This window comes from Phyllobates terribilis, unplaced genomic scaffold, assembly GCF_046119375.1.
Source record: "Phyllobates terribilis strain yellow unplaced genomic scaffold, ASM4611937v1 Scaffold_4__5_contigs__length_816908805, whole genome shotgun sequence".
Lineage (NCBI taxonomy): Eukaryota > Metazoa > Chordata > Amphibia > Anura > Dendrobatidae > Phyllobates > Phyllobates terribilis.
The window spans coordinates 676858888-676877502 of record NW_027362764.1 but is presented as its reverse complement, the minus strand read 5'-3'; the positions used below and the strand labels follow the sequence as shown (position 1 = coordinate 676877502).

Genomic DNA, 18615 nt, shown 5'->3' with positions numbered 1-18615 from the left:
ACCGTCGCATGCGACTATCCTCCGATAACGTTGACCGGCTTACTTTTCTCAAAATGAACAAGGCCTGGATCTCTCATGAATTTGCCAGTCCTCTTCCAGAATAAATAATTGGTTGGCAACAGTATCCAGGTCTCCTGTTCTGTTCATGTTTCTACCACCTGAACTGTAATCCCTGAGCTCCAACACCGCCAGTTGGCGCTCGGAAGTGCCGTCTGCACAGTCAACACTTGCTGCCGTGTTATTGGGGTTCAGTAACGTCAGCTGTTCTCCTGCTGTGCGGACGGCAATTTCTCCTGATTTGTCCACATCCACTGTACTACACATTTTAAAGTTGCTCCAATTACTCCTCTGGCTCCTCTGTTTTCATTCTTATCCCTGGGCTCCAGCACCGCCAGTTGGCGCTCGGAAGTGCTGTCTGCACAGTCAACACTTGTTACCATGTTATTGGGGATCAGTAACGTCAGCTGTTCCCCTGCTGTGCGGACGGCAATTTCTCCTGCTCTGTCCACATTCTCACTACTACAGATTTTAAAGTTGCTCCAATTACACCTCTGGCTCCTCTGTTTTCAGTATTATCCCTGAGCTCCAACACCGCCAGTTGGCGCACGGAAGTGCCGTCTGCACAGTCAACACTTGCTGCCGTGTTATTGGGGTTCAGTAACGTCAGCTGTTCTCCTGCTGTGCGGACGGCAATTTCTCCTGCTTTGTCCAAATCCACTGTACTACACATTTTAAAGTTGCTCGAATTACACCTCTGGCTCCTCTGTTTTCATTCTTATCCCTGGGCTCCAGCACCGCCAGTTGGCGCTCGGAAGTGCCGTCTGCACAGTCAACACTTGCTGCCGTGTTATTGGGGTTCAGTAACGTCAGCTGTTCTCCTGCTGTGCGGACGGCAATTTCTCCTGCTTTGTCCACATCCACTGTACTACACATTTTAAAGTTGCTCGAATTACACCTCTGGCTCCTCTGTTTTCATTCTTATCCCTGGGCTCCAGCACCGCCAGTTGGCGCTCGGAAGTGCCGTCTGCACAGTCAACACTTGCTACCATGTTATTGGGGTTCAGTAACGTCAGCTGTTCCCCTGCTGTGTTCACGGCAATTTCTCCTGCTCTGTCCATATTCACTGTGCTACTTATTTAAAACTTGCTCCAATTACACCTCTGGCTCCTCCGTTTTTAGTATTTACCCTGGGCTCCAACACCGCCAGTTGGCGCTCGGAAGTGCTGTCTGCACAGTCAACACTTGCTGCCGTGTTATTGGGGTTCAGTAACGTCAGCTGTTCCCCTGCTGTGCGGACGGCAATTTCTCCTGCTCTGTCCACATTCTCACTACTACAGATTTTAAAGTTGCTCGAATTACACCTCTGGCTCCTCTGTTTTCATTCTTATCCCTGGGCTCCAGCACCGCCAGTTGGCGCTCGGAAGTGCTGTCTGCACAGTCAACACTTGCTACCATGTTATTGGGGTTCAGTAACGTCAGCTGTTCCCCTGCTGTGCGGACGGCAATTTCTCCTGCTCTGTCCACATTCTCACTACTACAGATTTTAAAGTTGCTCCAATTACACCTCTGGCTCCTCTGTTTTCATTCTTATCCCTGGGCTCCAGCACCGCCAGTTGGCGCTCGGAAGTGCCGTCTGCACAGTCAACACTTGCTGCCGTGTTATTGGGGTTCGGTAACGTCAGCTGTTCCCCTGCTGTGTTCACGGCAATTTCTCCTGCTCTGTCCATATTCACTGTGCTACTTATTTAAAACTTGCTCCAATTACACCTCTGGCTCCTCCGTTTTTAGTACTTACCCTGGGCTCCAACACCGCCAGTTGGCGCTCGGAAGTGCTGTCTGCACAGTCAACACTTGCTGCCGTGTTATTGGGGTTCAGTAACGTCAGCTGTTCTCCTGCTGTGCGGACGGCAATTTCTCCTGCTTTGTCCACATCCACTGTACTACACATTTTAAAGTTGCTCGAATTACACCTCTGGCTCCTCTGTTTTCATTCTTATCCCTGGGCTCCAGCACCGCCAGTTGGCGCTCGGAAGTGCCGTCTGCACAGTCAACACTTGCTGCGGTGTTATTGGGGTTCGGTAACGTCAGCTGTTCCCCTGCTGTGTTCACGGCAATTTCTCCTGCTCTGTCCATATTCACTGTGCTACTTATTTAAAACTTGCTCCAATTACACCTCTGGCTCCTCCGTTTTTAGTATTTACCCTGGGCTCCAACACCGCCAGTTGGCGCTCGGAAGTGCTGTCTGCACAGTCAACACTTGCTGCCGTGTTATTGGGGTTCAGTAACGTCAGCTGTTCTCCTGCTGTGCGGACGGCAATTTCTCCTGCTTTGTCCACATCCACTGTACTACACATTTTAAAGTTGCTCGAATTACACCTCTGGCTCCTCTGTTTTCATTCTTATCCCTGGGCTCCAGCACCGCCAGTTGGCGCTCGGAAGTGCCGTCTGCACAGTCAACACTTGCTGCGGTGTTATTGGGGTTCGGTAACGTCAGCTGTTCCCCTGCTGTGTTCACGGCAATTTCTCCTGCTCTGTCCATATTCACTGTGCTACTTATTTAAAACTTGCTCCAATTACACCTCTGGCTCCTCCGTTTTTAGTATTTACCCTGGGCTCCAATACCGCTAGTTGCTGCTCAGAAGTGCCGTCTGCACAGTCAACGCTTGCTCCAGTGTTATTGGGATTCAGTAACGTCAGCTGATCCCCAGCTGTGTGTCCGGCAAATTCTCCTGCTTTGTCCACATCCACTGTAGTACGGATTTAAAACCTCCTCCAAATACACCTCTGGCTCTTCTGTTTTTAGTATTTACCCTGGGCTCCAGCACCGCCAGCTGGTTCTCGGCAGTTCCATTGGCTCTTGTACCTTCTGCTACCCATCCGGGTTCCAGTACCGTCAGCTGGTTCTCGGCAGTGTCTTTGGCACGGGTACTCCCTCCTGCCCAGCCTGGTTCCAGCACGCCAGCTGTTTCCGGGTAGTGTCAACGTCACTTTGCCTCCAATGCGTTGTCCTGTCGTGTTGCGGTCGGGTTAGCCGACTCTATGGTGCCTGCAGTTTAGGTGACTCCTATGTGGGCTGCGGGATCTGGCAATGAAGGCTGGTTCCATAGTGCCAATAGGACAAGCACCCTCTGTAGGACTGTGGGTTTTGGTAACTGCGGCCGGCTCGCGGCCTTGAACTTTTTTTTTACATGGGTACCTTCTGCTACCCATCCGGGTTCCAGTACCGTCAGCTGGTTCTCGGCAGTGCCTTTGGATTAGGTGCCTCCTTCTCGGTATCCAAGTTCCACCAACGTCTGCTGGTCCTTGGTAGTGCTTTCTGGCACAGGTACCTCCTGCTTAGTAACCGAGTTCCAGTAACATCAGCTGGTCCTCGGTAGTTCCATTGGCTCTTGTACCTTCTGCTACCCATCCGGGTTCCAGTACCGTCAGCTGGTCCTCGGTAGTTCCATTTGCTCTTGTATCTTCTGCTACCCATCCGGGTTCCAGTACCGTCAGCTGGTCCTCGGTAGTTCCATTTGCTCTTGTATCTTCTGCTACCCATCCGGGTTCCAGTACCGTCAGCTGGTTCTCGGCAGTGCCTTTGGATTAGGTGCCTCCTTCTCGGTATCCAAGTTCCACCAACGTCTGCTGGTCCTTGGTAGTGCTTTCTGGCACAGGTACCTCCTGCTTAGTAACCGAGTTCCAGTAACATCAGCTGGTCCTCGGTAGTTCCATTGGCTCTTGTACCTTCTGCTACCCATCCGGGTTCCAGTACCGTCAGCTGGTCCTCGGTAGTTCCATTTGCTCTTGTATCTTCTGCTACCCATCCGGGTTCCAGTACCGTCAGCTGGTTCTCGGCAGTGCCTTTGGATTAGGTGCCTCCTTCTCGGTATCCAAGTTCCACCAACGTCTGCTGGTCCTTGGTAGTGCTTTCTGGCACAGGTACCTCCTGCTTAGTAACCGAGTTCCAGTAACATCAGCTGGTCCTCGGTAGTTCCATTGGCTCTTGTACCTTCTGCTACCCATCCGGGTTCCAGTACCGTCAGCTGGTCCTCGGTAGTTCCATTTGCTCTTGTATCTTCTGCTACCCATCCGGGTTCCAGTACCGTCAGCTGGTCCTCGGTAGTTCCATTTGCTCTTGTATCTTCTGCTACCCATCCGGGTTCCAGTACCGTCAGCTGGTTCTCGGCAGTGCCTTTGGATTAGGTGCCTCCTTCTCGGTATCCAAGTTCCACCAACGTCTGCTGGTCCTTGGTAGTGCTTTCTGGCACAGGTACCTCCTGCTTAGTAACCGAGTTCCAGTAACATCAGCTGGTCCTCGGTAGTTCCATTGGCTCTTGTACCTTCTGTTACCCATCCGGGTTCCAGTACCGTCAGCTGGTCCTCGGTAGTTCCATTTGCTCTTGTATCTTCTGCTACCCATCCGGGTTCCAGTACCGTCAGCTGGTTCTCGGCAGTGCCTTTGGATTAGGTGCCTCCTTCTCGGTATCCAAGTTCCACCAACGTCTGCTGGTCCTTGGTAGTGCTTTCTGGCACAGGTACCTCCTGCTTAGTAACCGAGTTCCAGTAACATCAGCTGGTCCTCGGTAGTTCCATTGGCTCTTGTACCTTCTGCTACCCATCCGGGTTCCAGTACCGTCAGCTGGTCCTCGGTAGTTCCATTTGCTCTTGTATCTTCTGCTACCCATCCGGGTTCCAGTACCGTCAGCTGGTTCTCGGCAGTGTCTTTGGCACGGGTACTCCCTCCTGCCCAGCCTGGTTCCAGCACGCCAGCTGTTTCCGGGTAGTGTCAACGTCACTTTGCCTCCAATGCATTGTCCTGTCGTGTTGCGGTCGGGTTAGCCGACTCTATGGTGCCTGCAGTTTAGGTGACTCCTATGTGGGCTGCGGGATCTGGCAATGAAGGCTGGTTCCATAGTGCCAATAGGACAAGCACCCTCTGTAGGACTGTGGGTTTTGGTAACTGCGGCCGGCTCGCGGCCTTGAACTTTTTTTTTACATGGGTACCTTCTGCTACCCATCCGGGTTCCAGTACCGTCAGCTGGTTCTCGGCAGTGCCTTTGGATTAGGTGCCTCCTTCTCGGTATCCAAGTTCCACCAACGTCTGCTGGTCCTTGGTAGTGCTTTCTGGCACAGGTACCTCCTGCTTAGTAACCGAGTTCCAGTAACATCAGCTGGTCCTCGGTAGTTCCATTGGCTCTTGTACCTTCTGCTACCCATCCGGGTTCCAGTAACATCAGCTGGTCCTCGGTAGTTCCATTGGCTCTTGTACCTTCTGCTACCCATCCGGGTTCCAGTACCGTCAGCTGGTTCTCGGCAGTGCCTTTGGATTAGGTGCCTCCTTCTCGGTATCCAAGTTCCACCAACGTCTGCTGGTCCTTGGTAGTGCTTTCTGGCACAGGTACCTCCTGCTTAGTAACCGAGTTCCAGTAACATCAGCTGGTCCTCGGTAGTTCCATTGGCTCTTGTACGTTCTGCTATCCATCCGGGTTCCAGTACCGTCAGCTGGTCCTCGGTAGTTCCTCAGCTTTCTTGTACCTTCTGCTACATTTCCAAGTTCAAGCTTTTTGAAATGGTTCTTGGTAATCACTCTGGATCTCCCTGACGAGGACCCTGAAGACGAGGACCCTGAAGACCAACCCTAAGAAGACGAGGACCCCGAAGACAATGACCCTGAAGACGAGGACCCTGAAGACCACCCCGAAGAAGACGAGGACCCTGAAGACCACCCCGAAGAAGACGAGGACCCTGAAGACCACCCCGAAGAAGACGAGGACCCCGAAGACGAGGACCCAGAAGACCAACCCGAAGAAGACGAGGACCCCGAAGACGAGGACCCCCGAAGACGACGACCCTGAAGACCACCCCGAAGAAGACCAAGAAGATGACCCTGAAGAAGTTGACCAAGAAGACAAAGAAGAGAAGACAAGCACCAAGATACAGAAAAACAAGAGACAGAAAACCAAGAAGCAGAAATACAAGAAGCTGCAGAACAAAAAGCGGAAGAACATTAAGCATAAGACTAAAAATCAGAGCAAAAGATAATATCTAAATTATAAGCAGAAGATGACTAAGCAGTGTATGGGGGTGAGTCCGTTCCTCCTCGTGGTGCCCCTGGAAAAGACCTGCTGCTGCAGGCCAAACTGAACGCGGACAAATCCTGTTGTAAATCTTTTGTGACGGGCAGAACGAAAGGTGTAATGTCCAACCTTTTATAGATAACAACTACAGGAATGCCTGTCACAAATAAGAATATGATGAAGAAGAAGAATATGAAGAAGATGAAGAAGTAGAATATGAAGAATGTAAAAAAAAGAATAATACGAAGAAGGTGAAGAAGAAGAAGGTGAAGAAGAAGTGGATGAAAAAGATGCTGAGGATGATGAAGGAGAAAGTGTGGGAGAAGTAAAAAAGAAGGTGAAGAGCATGGAAGTAGTGAAACATAAATATCTGACAAAATATAAAAATACTTAACATAGTTAATATTTCCGTAACTCAGAACATAATAAAAAAATATTAATTCCTGCTATTCCATTTGACTGGGCTAAACCTCTATGCCTTTATTGTCTCCCCCACCTCCCCCAATACATTCTACATTATTCTTAGTTGTTTTCCTTCATGTAGAAATAACCTACAAGGAAAGAAAGGGTTTATTTTAATTCCGATATTTATGTCCCATTGACTTGCATTGGTTTCCGGTATCGGAATCGGCGATATCCGATACTTTTTCGGTATCGGTCCGATCCAATCCGATCCGATATTTCCCGATATCGGAAGGTATCGCTCAACACTAATCAAGACATCACAATTATGAATTCTATCTTAATAAAGACTTTTAATTTTTATAAATCAAAGAGATTCTCAAAAGTTACAAGAAGAAGCAACTGATATCCGGACGTCTCAGAAGGTAACAGGTGTGAATGCTGAGTGTTATAATAGACTGTGTCCATTACATACAATACAATTCACACCACTGATCACCAGAACGGCAGAGGACGATGATCCTATATGTACTGTGTTGTGTTCAAGTTTCATCACGTTCCAGTGGTTTCTTATTAGAGATGAGCGGTGTTCGACTAGAACTGTTCGCCAATCTCAAATTCTAGCTGTTTTGGGCGTTGTTCGAGTTGTTCGACGAACCCGAACGATTTGCAAAAAATTCGGCTGTTCGAGGTTATGTTCGATAAGTGTTCGTGCACCAAAAGCGTGTCCTGCATGTCTGGCGCTATTTAGAGCACCAATCATGCAGGGATTGTCTGCCACTCACTGTAATGCCACAGCCATGGTGGTTGTGGCATTAGAGTGATTGCCCAAATCGATGGGAACTGTGCTCACAGTGAAACATGAAAAGCCGGCAATTCAGCAGCGGTACACCGGTACCCGACAATTTAGAACCGAAAGAATAGAGCATCACACATAGATTAGATAGATAGAAACATGTCAGTCACATATATAAGAAGCACAGTGACAGTGTTGATTACTGTACTTGTCATTTAGTGTAAAGGATTTATAAAAAAAAATATTAGTGTTTTCATGCACCGTCTCTTTAAAAAAGCCGGCCGGCAATTCAGCAGCGGTACCCGACAATTTAGAATAGAAGGAATAGAGAATCACACATAGATTAGATAGATAGAAACATGTCAGTCACATATATAAGAAGTACAGTGACAGTGTTGATTACTGTACTTGCCATTTAGTGTAAAGGATTTATTAAAAAAAATAATAGTGTTTTCATGCACCGTCTCTTTAAAAAAGCCGGCCAGCAATTCAGCATTTGTACCCGACAATTTAGAATGGAAGCAACAGAGCATCACACATAGATTAGATAGATAGAAACATGTCAGTCACATATATATGAAGTACAGTGACAGTGTTGATTACTGTACTTGTCATTTAGTGTTAAAATAAAGGATTTATTTAAAAAAAAATTGGCGTGGGATCCCCCATAATTTTAGTCTCTAGCGGAGGTTAAGCAGATGGCTGGGGCAGATGTTTGAAGCCTGGGAAGGGGTAATACCCACGGAGCTTCCCAGGCTACTAATATCAGCCCCCAGCTGAATGCCTAGCCTTTACTAGCTATTAAAATGGGGGACCCCCCCAAAAAAATTGACGTGGGGTCCCCCCTATTTTAATAGCTAGCAAAGGCTAGGCAGACAGCTGGGGGCTGATATTAATAGCCCAGGAAGGGTGCCATGAATATTGGCCCCCTCCCAGGCTAGAAACACCAGCCGTCAGCCGCCCCAGAAATGGCACATCCATAGGATGCGCCAATTCTGGCACTTAGCCTCGCTCTTCCCACTGCCCTGTAGCGGTGGCAGTGGGGTAATAGGGCTGGGGTTGATGTCAGCTTATAATGCCAGCTGACATAAAGCCCAGGTTAGTAATGGAGAGGCGTCTATAAGACACCCCCATTACTAACCCCATAGTCAAAGTTAAAAAAAAACACAAACACCCAGAATAAAGTCCTTTAATTGAAATAAAGACACAATTCTTTATTGTTCTAAATTAAACCATACTTACAATCACGCCCATTCCAGATGAAGCCAACGATCCCCTGCAATAAAAGAAAAATAATAAAGCAACATAATCCTTACCTTCCCATGGTTCCCACGACAGCTTCAGCTCTGCTACATCGAGATGACAGGCTGAAGCGCAGCAGAAAGCTGCCATCCAGCCTGTCATCCTGCAGACACTGAGAAGCGCAGGCTTGCTTGCGCTGCTCAGCGTCTCTCTGTGACGGCATCCAGATGAGCCGAGTTCATGTCCAATGAACTCGGTTCACCTCATGCACGTCACTGACAGCGTGGGAAAATTCTCACGCTGAAGCGGTGAGTGCAGGAGAATTCTCCCATGCTGTCAGTGACGTGCATAAGGTGAGCTCATGTCCAATGAACTCAGCTCACCTCCTGCACGTCACTGACAGCGTGGGAGAATTCTCCTGCACTCAGCGCTTCAGCGTGAGAATTCTCCCACGCTGAAGCGCTGAGTGCAGGAGAATTTTCCCACGCTGTCAGTGACGTTCATAAGGTGAGCTCATGTCCAATGAACTCAGCTCACCTCCTGGACGTCACTGACAGCGTGGGAGTATTCTCCTGCACTCAGCGCTTCAATGTGAGAATTCTCCCACGCTGAAGCGCTGAGTGCATGAGAATTTTCCCACGCTGTCAGTGACGTGCATGAGGTGAGCCGAGTTCATTGGACATTAACTCGGCTCATCTGGATGCCCTCACAGAGAGACACTGTGGAGCGCAAGCAAGCCTGCGCTTCTCAGTGTCTGCGGGATGACAGGCTGGATGGCAGCGTTCTGCTGCGGTCCAGCCTGTCATCTCGATGTAGCAGAGCTGAAGCTGTCATGGGAACCATGGAAAGGTAAGGATGATGTTGCTTTATTATTTTTCTTTTATTTCAGGAGATTGTTGGCTTCAGCTGGAATTGGCGTGATGGTAAGTATGGTTTAATTTAGAACAATAAAGAATTGTGTGTTTATTTCAATTAAAGGACTTTTTTCTGGGTGTTGTGTTTTTTTTAAATACTTTACTAGAAATTCATGGTGGTCATGTCTAATATTGGCGTGACCCCATGAATTTCGGGCTTAGGGCCAGCTGATAATGCCAAGCTGGCCCTAACCCCTTTATTACCCAGTGAGCCACCGCATCAGGGCCCTGGATGAGTTGGGTACAGCGCCAGAAGATGGCGCTTCTATGAACGCGCCATTTTCCGGGGTGGCTGCGGACTGCAATTTGCAGCGGGGGTGGCCCAGAAAGCTTGGGCCTCCCTGCGCTGCGGATTCCAGCCCCCAGCTGCCTAGTTGTACCTGGCTGGACACAAAAACAGGGCGAAGCCCCACGTCAATTTTCTTTAAATTATTTCATGAAATAATTAAGAAAAAAAGGGCTTCCCTATACTGTTGTGTCCGGCCAGGTACAAATAGGCAGCTGGTGGTTGGGGGCAGCCCGTTCCTGCCTGCTGCACCTGACTGGACACAAATATAGTGCGAAGCCCCACGTCAATTTTTTTAAATTATTTCATGAATTTCCTGAAATAATTTAAAAAAATTGAAGTGGGGCTTCGCACTATATTTGTGTCCAGCCAGGTACAGCAGGCAGGAACGGGCTGCCCCCAACCACCAGCTGCCTATTTGTACCTGGCCGGACACAACAATATAGAGAAGGCCTTTTTTTCTTAATTATTTCATGAATTTCATGAAATAATTAAAAAAAATTGAAGTGGGGCTTCGCAATATATTTGTGTCCAGCCAGGTACAGCAGGCAGAAACGGGCTGCCCCCCACCACCAGCTGCCTATTTGTACCTGGCCGGACACAACAATATAGGGAAGGCCTTTTTTTCTTAATTATTTCATGAATTTCATGAAATAATTAAAAATAATTGAAGTGGGGCTTCGCACTATATTTGTGTCCAGCCAGGTACAGCAGGCAGGAACGGGCTGCCCCCAACCACCAGCTGACTATTTGTACCTGGCCGGACACAACAATATAGGGAAGGCCTTTTTTTCTTAATTATTTCATGAATTTCATGAAATAATTAAAAAAAATTGAAGTGGGGCTTCGCACTATATTTGTGTCCAGCCAGGTACAGCAGGCAGGAACGGGCTGCCCCCAACCACCAGCTGACTATTTGTACCTGGCCGGACACAACAATATAGGGAAGGCCTTTTTTTCTTAATTATTTCATGAATTTCATGAAATAATTAAAAAAAAAATACGTGGGGCTTCGCCCTATTTTTGTGTCCAGCCAGGTACAACTAGGCAGCTGGGGGCTGGAATCTGCAGCGCAGGGAGGCCCAAGCTTTCTGGGCCCCCCGCTGCAAATTGCAGTCCGCAGCCACCCCGGAAAATGGCGCGTTCATAGAAGCGCCATCTTCTGGCGCTGTACCCAACTCGTCCAGGGCCCTGGTGCGGTGCCTCACTGGGTAATAAAGGGGTTAGGGCCAGCTTGGTATTATCAGCTGGCCCCAAGCCCAAAATTCATGGGGTCACGCCAGTATTAGACATGACCGCCATGAATTTCTAGTAAAGTATTTAAAAAAAACACAACACCCAGAATAAAGTCCTTTAATTGAAATAAACACACAATTCTTTATTGTTCTAAATTAAACCATACTTACCATCACACCCATTCCAGCTGAAGCCAACGATCTCCTGCAATAAAAGAAAAATAATAAACCAACCTCATCCTTACCTTTCCATGGTTCCCACGACAGCTTCAGCTCTGCTACATCGAGATGACTGGCTGGACCGCAGCAGAACGCTGCCATCCAGCCTGTCATCCCGCGGACACTGAGAAGCGCAGGCATGCTTGCGCTCCTCACTGTCTCGCTGTGACGGCATCCAGATGAGCCGAGGTCATGTCCTATGAACTCGGCTCACCTCATGCACGTCACTGACAGCGTGGGAAAATTCTCACGCTGAAGTGCTGAGTGCAGGAGAATTCTCCCACGCTGTCAGTGACGTGCATGAGGTGAGCTCATGTCCAATGAACTCAACTCACCTCATGCACCTCACTGACAGCGTGGGAAAATTCTCCTGCACTCAGCGCTTCAGCGTGAGAATTTTCCCACGCTGTCAGTGACGTGCATGAGGTGAGCCGAGTTCATTGGACATGACCTCGGCTCATCTGGATGCCGTCACAGCGAGACAGTGAGGAGCGCAAGCATGCCTGCGCTTCTCAGTGTCCGTGGGATGACAGGCTGGATGGCAGCGTTCTGCTGCGGTCCAGCCAGTCATCTCGATGTAGCAGAGCTGGAGCTGTCCTGGGAACCATGGAAAGGTAAGGATGATGTTGGTTTATTATTTTATTTTTATTACAGGAGATCGTTGGCTTCAGCTGGAATGGGCGTGACGGTAAGTATGGTTTAATTTAGAACAATAAAGAATTGTGTGTTTATTTCAATTAAAGGACTTTATTCTGGGTGTTTGTGTTTTTTTTAACTTTGACTATGGGGTTAGTAATGGAGGTGTCTTATAGACGCCTCTCCATTACTAACCTGGCCTTGATGTCAGCTGGCATTATAAGCTGACATCAACCCCAGCCCTATTACCCCACTGCCACCGCTACAGGGCAGTGGGAAGAGCGAGGCTAAGTGCCAGAATTGGCGCATCCTATGGATGCGCCATTTCTGGAGCGGCTGACGGCTGGTGTTTCTAGCCTGGGAGGGGGCCAATATTCATGGCACCCTTCCTGAGCTATTAATATCAGCCCCCAGCTGTCTGCCTAGCCTTTGCTAGCTATTAAAATAGGGGGGACCCCACGTCATTTTTTGGGGGGGGTCCCCCATTTTAATAGCTAGTAAAGGCTAAGTATTCAGCTGGGGGCTGATATTAGTAGCCTGGTAAGCTCCGTGGGTATTACCCCCTTCCGAGGCTTCAAACATCTGCCCCAGCCGTCTGCTTAACCTCCGCTAGAGCCTAAAATTATGGGGGATCCCACGCCAATTTTTATTTTAATAAATCCTTTATTTTAACACTAAATGACAAGTACAGTAACCAACACTGTCACTGTACTTATTATAAATGTGACTGACATGTTTCTATCTATCTAATCTATGTGTGATGCTCTATCTTTCTGTTCTAAATTGTCGGGTACCGCTGCTGAATTGCCGGCCGGCTTTTTTAAATAGACAGTGCATGAAAACACTATTATTTTTTTAAATAAATCCTTTACACTAAATGACAAGTACAGTAAGCAACACTGTCACTGTACTTATTATATATGTGACTGACATGTTTCTATCTATCTAATCTATATGTGAAGCTCTATTCTTTCTGTTCTAAATTGTCGGGTACAGATGCTGAATTGCCGGCCGGCTTTTTTAAAGAGACGGTGCATGAAAACACTAATATTTTTTTTAATAAATCCTTTACACTAAATGACAAGTGCAGTAACCAACACTGTCACTGTACTTCATATGTATGTGACTGACATGTTTCTATCTATCTAATCTATGTGTGATGCTCTATTCCTTCTTGTCTAAATTGTCGGGTACCGGTGTATGCCGCTGCTGAATTTGCCGGCCGGCATTTTTAAAGAGAGTGTCTTCTGAGCAGTTTGTCAGCTTTTGGACACCTTTGCAGGTGTTTTCTATGTGTTTCTATGTGTTTTTGTTTGCCTGCCATTGGTTTTAACGGTGTTCGACGGTGTTCTAAGGTGTTCGACGAACAGTTCGACGAACAGTTCCTCGAACATCCCGGTGTTCGACGAACCGAACCGAACCCGAAAACTACGGGGGTGGCTCAACACTATTTCTTAACACCTGCAACGCTTCAATGAAAGCTGGTGAACAGGTAATACCTGGCATATGTGTCCTGTATATAAAGGACTGAGTACTGGTTATGGTGCTATATAAAGCAGGAAAGTGTCAAGTTAACCCTTGCTTTACTGACCAAAGACGTCACATCTGTTCCAAAAGTGACACGAGACCAGTGCGGACACACGGAAGATTCCAAAGACGATCCAACGTAAGTCCAGGTGACACTGCACAGATATTAAAGCTACATTTCATCCATGGACTTTGTTTTCTTATCAACTGACACACATGATCTTTCTAATAAAGAGTACAGTTTATGGACTGAACAATAATGAGCACAATTATGGACTGTACAATATCTACATGCTGTAATTTATTTCAAAGGAGTTTTCATCTAAAGACTGAGTTATAAAAGAACCAAGAAGAAGACGAGACGACGACCAGATGACATCAGATGATGACGATTGAACCCGCGATTGCTTCAATTTAGATATAGGGAAGTATAATTATACATATTAAATGAATATTAGTCACGGCTTACCATAACATGAATTCACATCATTATATAACAATAATCCGATATTGATACTATTATTACTATTATTATTATTATGGAAATTTAATGATATTGCCAAGGAAGAAGGAAAGAAAAAATGATTGATGAATGTATCTTCTTTTGAGAATTTTCAGTTAAAGTCCTTTTATTCTCAAAAAGGGGGAAATGTTAAATGGTTAATTACGGAAATTCATTTGGAAGGTTAAGCGATAATCATTTTTCTGAGTTCTATGCCTCAGCCATCGTGTCTAGTTGACATGCGCTATTTGTGTGTGTATTTTTGGTTCACTACCATATGTAGAACAGGTGTCCATACGACTGGCTATAAAAGCCCATGGTACAGAAAGGGGGGGCTCTCTTTCTCTGCCCACCCCAAAAGACACAGAATCTTCATGCTGAGAAGCAGATGACATGTAGGCCTGGACACATGCTGGACAAAGACATGATTTACCAGCCAGGATCCAAGGAAAGATGGGTGAATCTCAACAATTAAACAATTAAGCTAATTATTGACAAATGGACAATTACTTTATAACTAATTATTGTATGTACCTGCTGCAATCTGATTCTTTTTAATGGACAATCCAAGAATAAATAGATGCATTTTTTTATAAGAATATCGTGATATTGATACTTTGAGAAGTCCTCAGTAGAAAAAAATAACACAGGAAGAGTATTATTTTACAGTCTCCCATCCAAGTACTAACCAGGCCTGACCCTGCTTAGCTTCCAAGATCAGATGAGATCGGGTGTGTTCAGGGTGGTGTGGCCGTAAGCAGAGACATGCCTCTCACTTGCTGCTTTTCTACTTTGACGTCTGGCTGCCGGCTGCCCTTTCCAGTGCTCAGCAAGACCAGGTCCTTTTGTGCTTTCCCTTCTCTTCAATTTTTTTGCTGGCTTCCTTAAAAGGTCTTGTAGACACAACGCCTTACTCAGAGCCGCTGAGCTCACTGATCGGCTGCAGCGCTGTAGACGGAACGTCAGCTTCACGGCCAATGCCACAGGCGGTTAGTTGCTTTCTAATAGCCTGCAGCCGGGGATTAACTTTTAATGAAAGGGAACAATCCCTTTGACTGTCTGCAGCGCGCCACACCTAGGAAGTGCACTCTCACACACAAGCCAGCATGCACACGTGCTCGCACGTGACAACACCCCCTATCTGCCCCTACAACCTCTCCGTCACCATGCGTCAGACTCTCCTGCCTGTTTTATGATTTCAGGGCCCTAGCAGGAATCACCCCCCCCTCCCCAATTCCTTCCGCACCTTCCTTGCCTTCCTTGCACTGAGGTTAGCTCTTTGTCAGCCGTCTGGCTTGGTTACACAAGCTTCTTTGCAGAGAAACATGTTACTTCTGCTGGCCCTCGCTAGGCGGCCGGCATCCAAAACCTTCCCTGGGCACCTGCTGAAAGCCTGGCCCCTTCACTGCCCCGGGTGCTTTTAACGCCATCATTTCAACACGGTGAGCTGCGGAGTCAATAAGCACTCCTAGCCGCCGCAAGGAGCTCGGTGTCAGGCCTGCGTGAAGGCGGCGGGGTAGCGTACTTAGCTGCCAACTGGCTCAGAGGCCTTGGGGCTTCCATCATCTAAGTTACTTAAGGTCGGTGTCCGGCAAGGCGCCGTTCTATTCTAGCCGAGCTGGGCAGTAGGTAAAAACGTTATCAAAATGGTCTACAGCACCCGGTGTTCCCAGGAGGTCTCCCATCCAAGTACTGTCCGAGTCCAGCCCTGCTTTGCTTCCGAGATCAGATGAAATCAGGCGTATCCAAGGTGGTTTGGCCAGTAGAAGTTGCTCGATTCTTCGCCCGGCCAGCCTTTCTCAGGATCGCTTGGTGGCGAGCAATCTGGCCGTGACGGTGCGGGCTCCGAAGGGTCCATGCAAAGTCTATGCCGTCCCTACAGGTGTGGTTTGTTTAGCAGTGATTCACCCGCCGCATCAGGTGTCTTCAAAAATGGCTCGGCGCAGGGTCTCCTGCAGGCTAAACCCTTCATCGCGGTAATGTGACAGAAAGAGCAAGCTGGACCCGTAACTTGGGGGCGGAGCGAGACGTCCAGGGGTGAATGAAGGAAGAGGGTGAGATGGTTGCCAGTGACTTTGAGCTGTTCTTCAGGGGGGAGGGTCGTGTTGCCTGCAAAGGTCTTCTGCTTGGGTTTACCGGTGGTTGCCTCCAGCCACGCGGGAGACGCTGGTCCTGGTGAAATGGAGCCTAGCATTAAAAGTAAATAAGCAACAATGCTGGAGGCCCACGGTGATCAGAAGGATGCTGGTATTTTGCAGAGATGAAATAGCGCAAGAGAGAAAGCAAATGAAAAAAAGAAAAGAGAATGAATGTGTGCACTTATTATTATTATTATTATTTATTATTATAGCGCCATTTATTCCATGGCGCTTTACATGTGATAGGGATATACATAACAAAATCATTTACATAATCTTAACAAAACGAGTCTGCGACTGGTACAGGAGTAGCGAGGACCCTGCCCGCGAGGGCTCACAGTCTACAAGGGATGGGTGAGGATACAGTAGGTGAGGGTAGAGCTGGTCGTGCAGTGGTGTTTATTGCAGGTTGTAGGCTTGTCGGAAGAGGTGGGTCTTCAGGTTCCTTTTGAAGGTTTCCACGGTCGGCGAGAGTCTGATATGTTGGGGTAGAGAGTTCCAGAGTAGGGGGGAAGCACGGGAGAAATCTTGTATACGATTGTGGGAGGAGGAGATAAGAGGGGAGTAGAGCAGGAGATCTTGTGAGGATCGGAGGTTGAGTGCAGGTAAGTACCGGGAGACTAGGTCACAGATGTATGGGGGAGACAGGTTGTGGATGGCTTTGTATGCCATGGTTAGAGTTTTGAACAGAATTCTCTGGGCAATGGGGAGCCAGTGAAGGGATTGACAGAGAGGAGAGGCCGGGGAATAGCGGGGGGACAGGTGGATTAGTTGAGCAGCAGAGTTTAGGATAGATTGGAGAGGTGCAAGAGTGTTGGAAGGGACGTCACGGAGCAGGAGGTTGCAGTAGTCGAGGCGGGATATGATGAGGGCATGCACTAGTGTTTTTGCAGAGTCTTTGCTGAGGAATGCACGGATCCGGGAGATGTTTTTGAGTTGGAGTCCGCAGGAGGTGGAAAGGGCTTGGATATGTGGCTTGAAGGAGAGATCAGAGTCCAGGGTTACCCCAAGGCAGCGAGCTTGTGGGACTGGGGAGAGTGAACAGCCATTGACGTTGATGGATAGGTCAGATGGGGGATGTGAATGAGAGGGTGGAAAGATGATGAACTCTGTTTTATCCATGTTGAGTTTTAGAAACCTGTCGGAGAAGAAGGATGAGATGGCGGACAGACATTGTGGGATTCTGGTTAGTAGGGAGGAGATATCGGGTCCAGAGAGGTAGATCTGTGTGTCGTCAGCATAGAGGTGATACTGAAAGCCGTGAGACTCTATGAGCTGTCCCAGGCCGAAGGTGTAGATGGAGAAGAGCAGAGGTCCTAGAACTGAACCTTGGGGGACACCGACAGATAGGGGGCGAGATGAGGAGGTGGTGCGTGAGTGGGAGATGCTGCATGTCCTGTCTGTTAAGTATGAGGAGATCCAAGATAGAGCCAAGTCCGTGATGCCAAGAGATGAGAGAAACTGGAGTAAGAGGGAATGGTCCACTGTGTCAAAGGCAGATGACAGGTCCAGAAGGAGGAGGATGGAGTAGTGTTGCTTGGATTTGGCATTTAGTAGGTCATTGGTGACTTTGGTCAGGGCAGTTTCAGTCGAGTGATGCGGTCGGAAGCCAGATTGTAGACGGTCGAAGAGGGAGCAGGAGGAGAGGTGGGAGGACAGTTCAAGGTGGACATGTTGTTCTAGAAGTTTTGAGGCAAAGGGGAGGAGTCATATGGGGCGGTAGCTGGTCAGAGAGGAAGGGTCAAGGGAGGGCTTTTTGAGGATGGGTGTGATTGCGGCATGTTTGAAACATGAGGGGAAGACTCCGGTTGTTAGTGATAGATTGAAGAGGTGGGTTAGGGTTGGGATGAAGACTGTGGTGAGGTTAGTGATGAGGTGGGATGGGATTGGGTCAAGTTCGCAGGTGGTGAGGTGTGATTTGGAGAGTAAAGAGGAGACTTGACCTTCTGTAATGGTGGAGAAGTGGGGTTTGGAGGAGGAGGGTTGAGTAGATATGAGGAGGGGTTGCGTGGACTTTAGGCCAAAGTTTTGTCTGATGGTGTCAATCTTCTGTTTGAAGAATGAGGCAAAGTCGTCGGCTGAGATGAGAGAAGAGGGAGGAGGTGCTGGGGGACGAAGGAGAGAGTTGAAAGTGTTAAATAGCTGTTTAGGGTTGTGAGATAGGGAGGATATGAGAGATGAGAAGTAGGTTTGTTTTGCTGTAGTGAGTGCGGACTTGAAATTAGTGAGGGATTGCTTGAATGCGATGAAGTGCTCGATGGAGTGAGACCTTTTCCATCTCCGCTCCGCAACCCTGGAGGCCCGGCGCAGTTCTTTGGTAAGTTTAGTGTGCCAGGGTTGCCTGTTGAATGTGCGAGGTGTGGTGTGTGTGAGAGGGGCGATCGAGTCTAGAGCTGCAGCTATTGTGGTGTTTTATGAAGCAGCAGCAGCGTCTGCATCGTGTAAGGAATTTATGTCTGTGAGAGGAAGGAGGGATTCAGAGAGAGAGTGTAGGTCAAGGTGTTTGAGATTTCTGCGAGGGTGTGTGAGTTTGTGGAGTGGGGATTGTGCACCCGGAGAGGAGAGGGTAGAGAATGTGAGGAGGTTATGGTCAGAGAGAGGGAGTGGTGAGTTAGAGAGGTTAGATAGGGAACAGAGGCGGGTGAAGATGAGGTCCAGT

The 18615-nt window shown here is 48.1% G+C and overlaps 1 pseudogene; it reads right to left on the bottom strand.

Moving 5' to 3' along the window:
* Positions 1-15466: 15466 nt before the first annotated feature.
* On the bottom strand, positions 15467-15586 carry LOC141268620 (5S ribosomal RNA; annotated as a pseudogene).
* Between the last annotated feature and the right edge of the window lie 3029 nt (positions 15587-18615).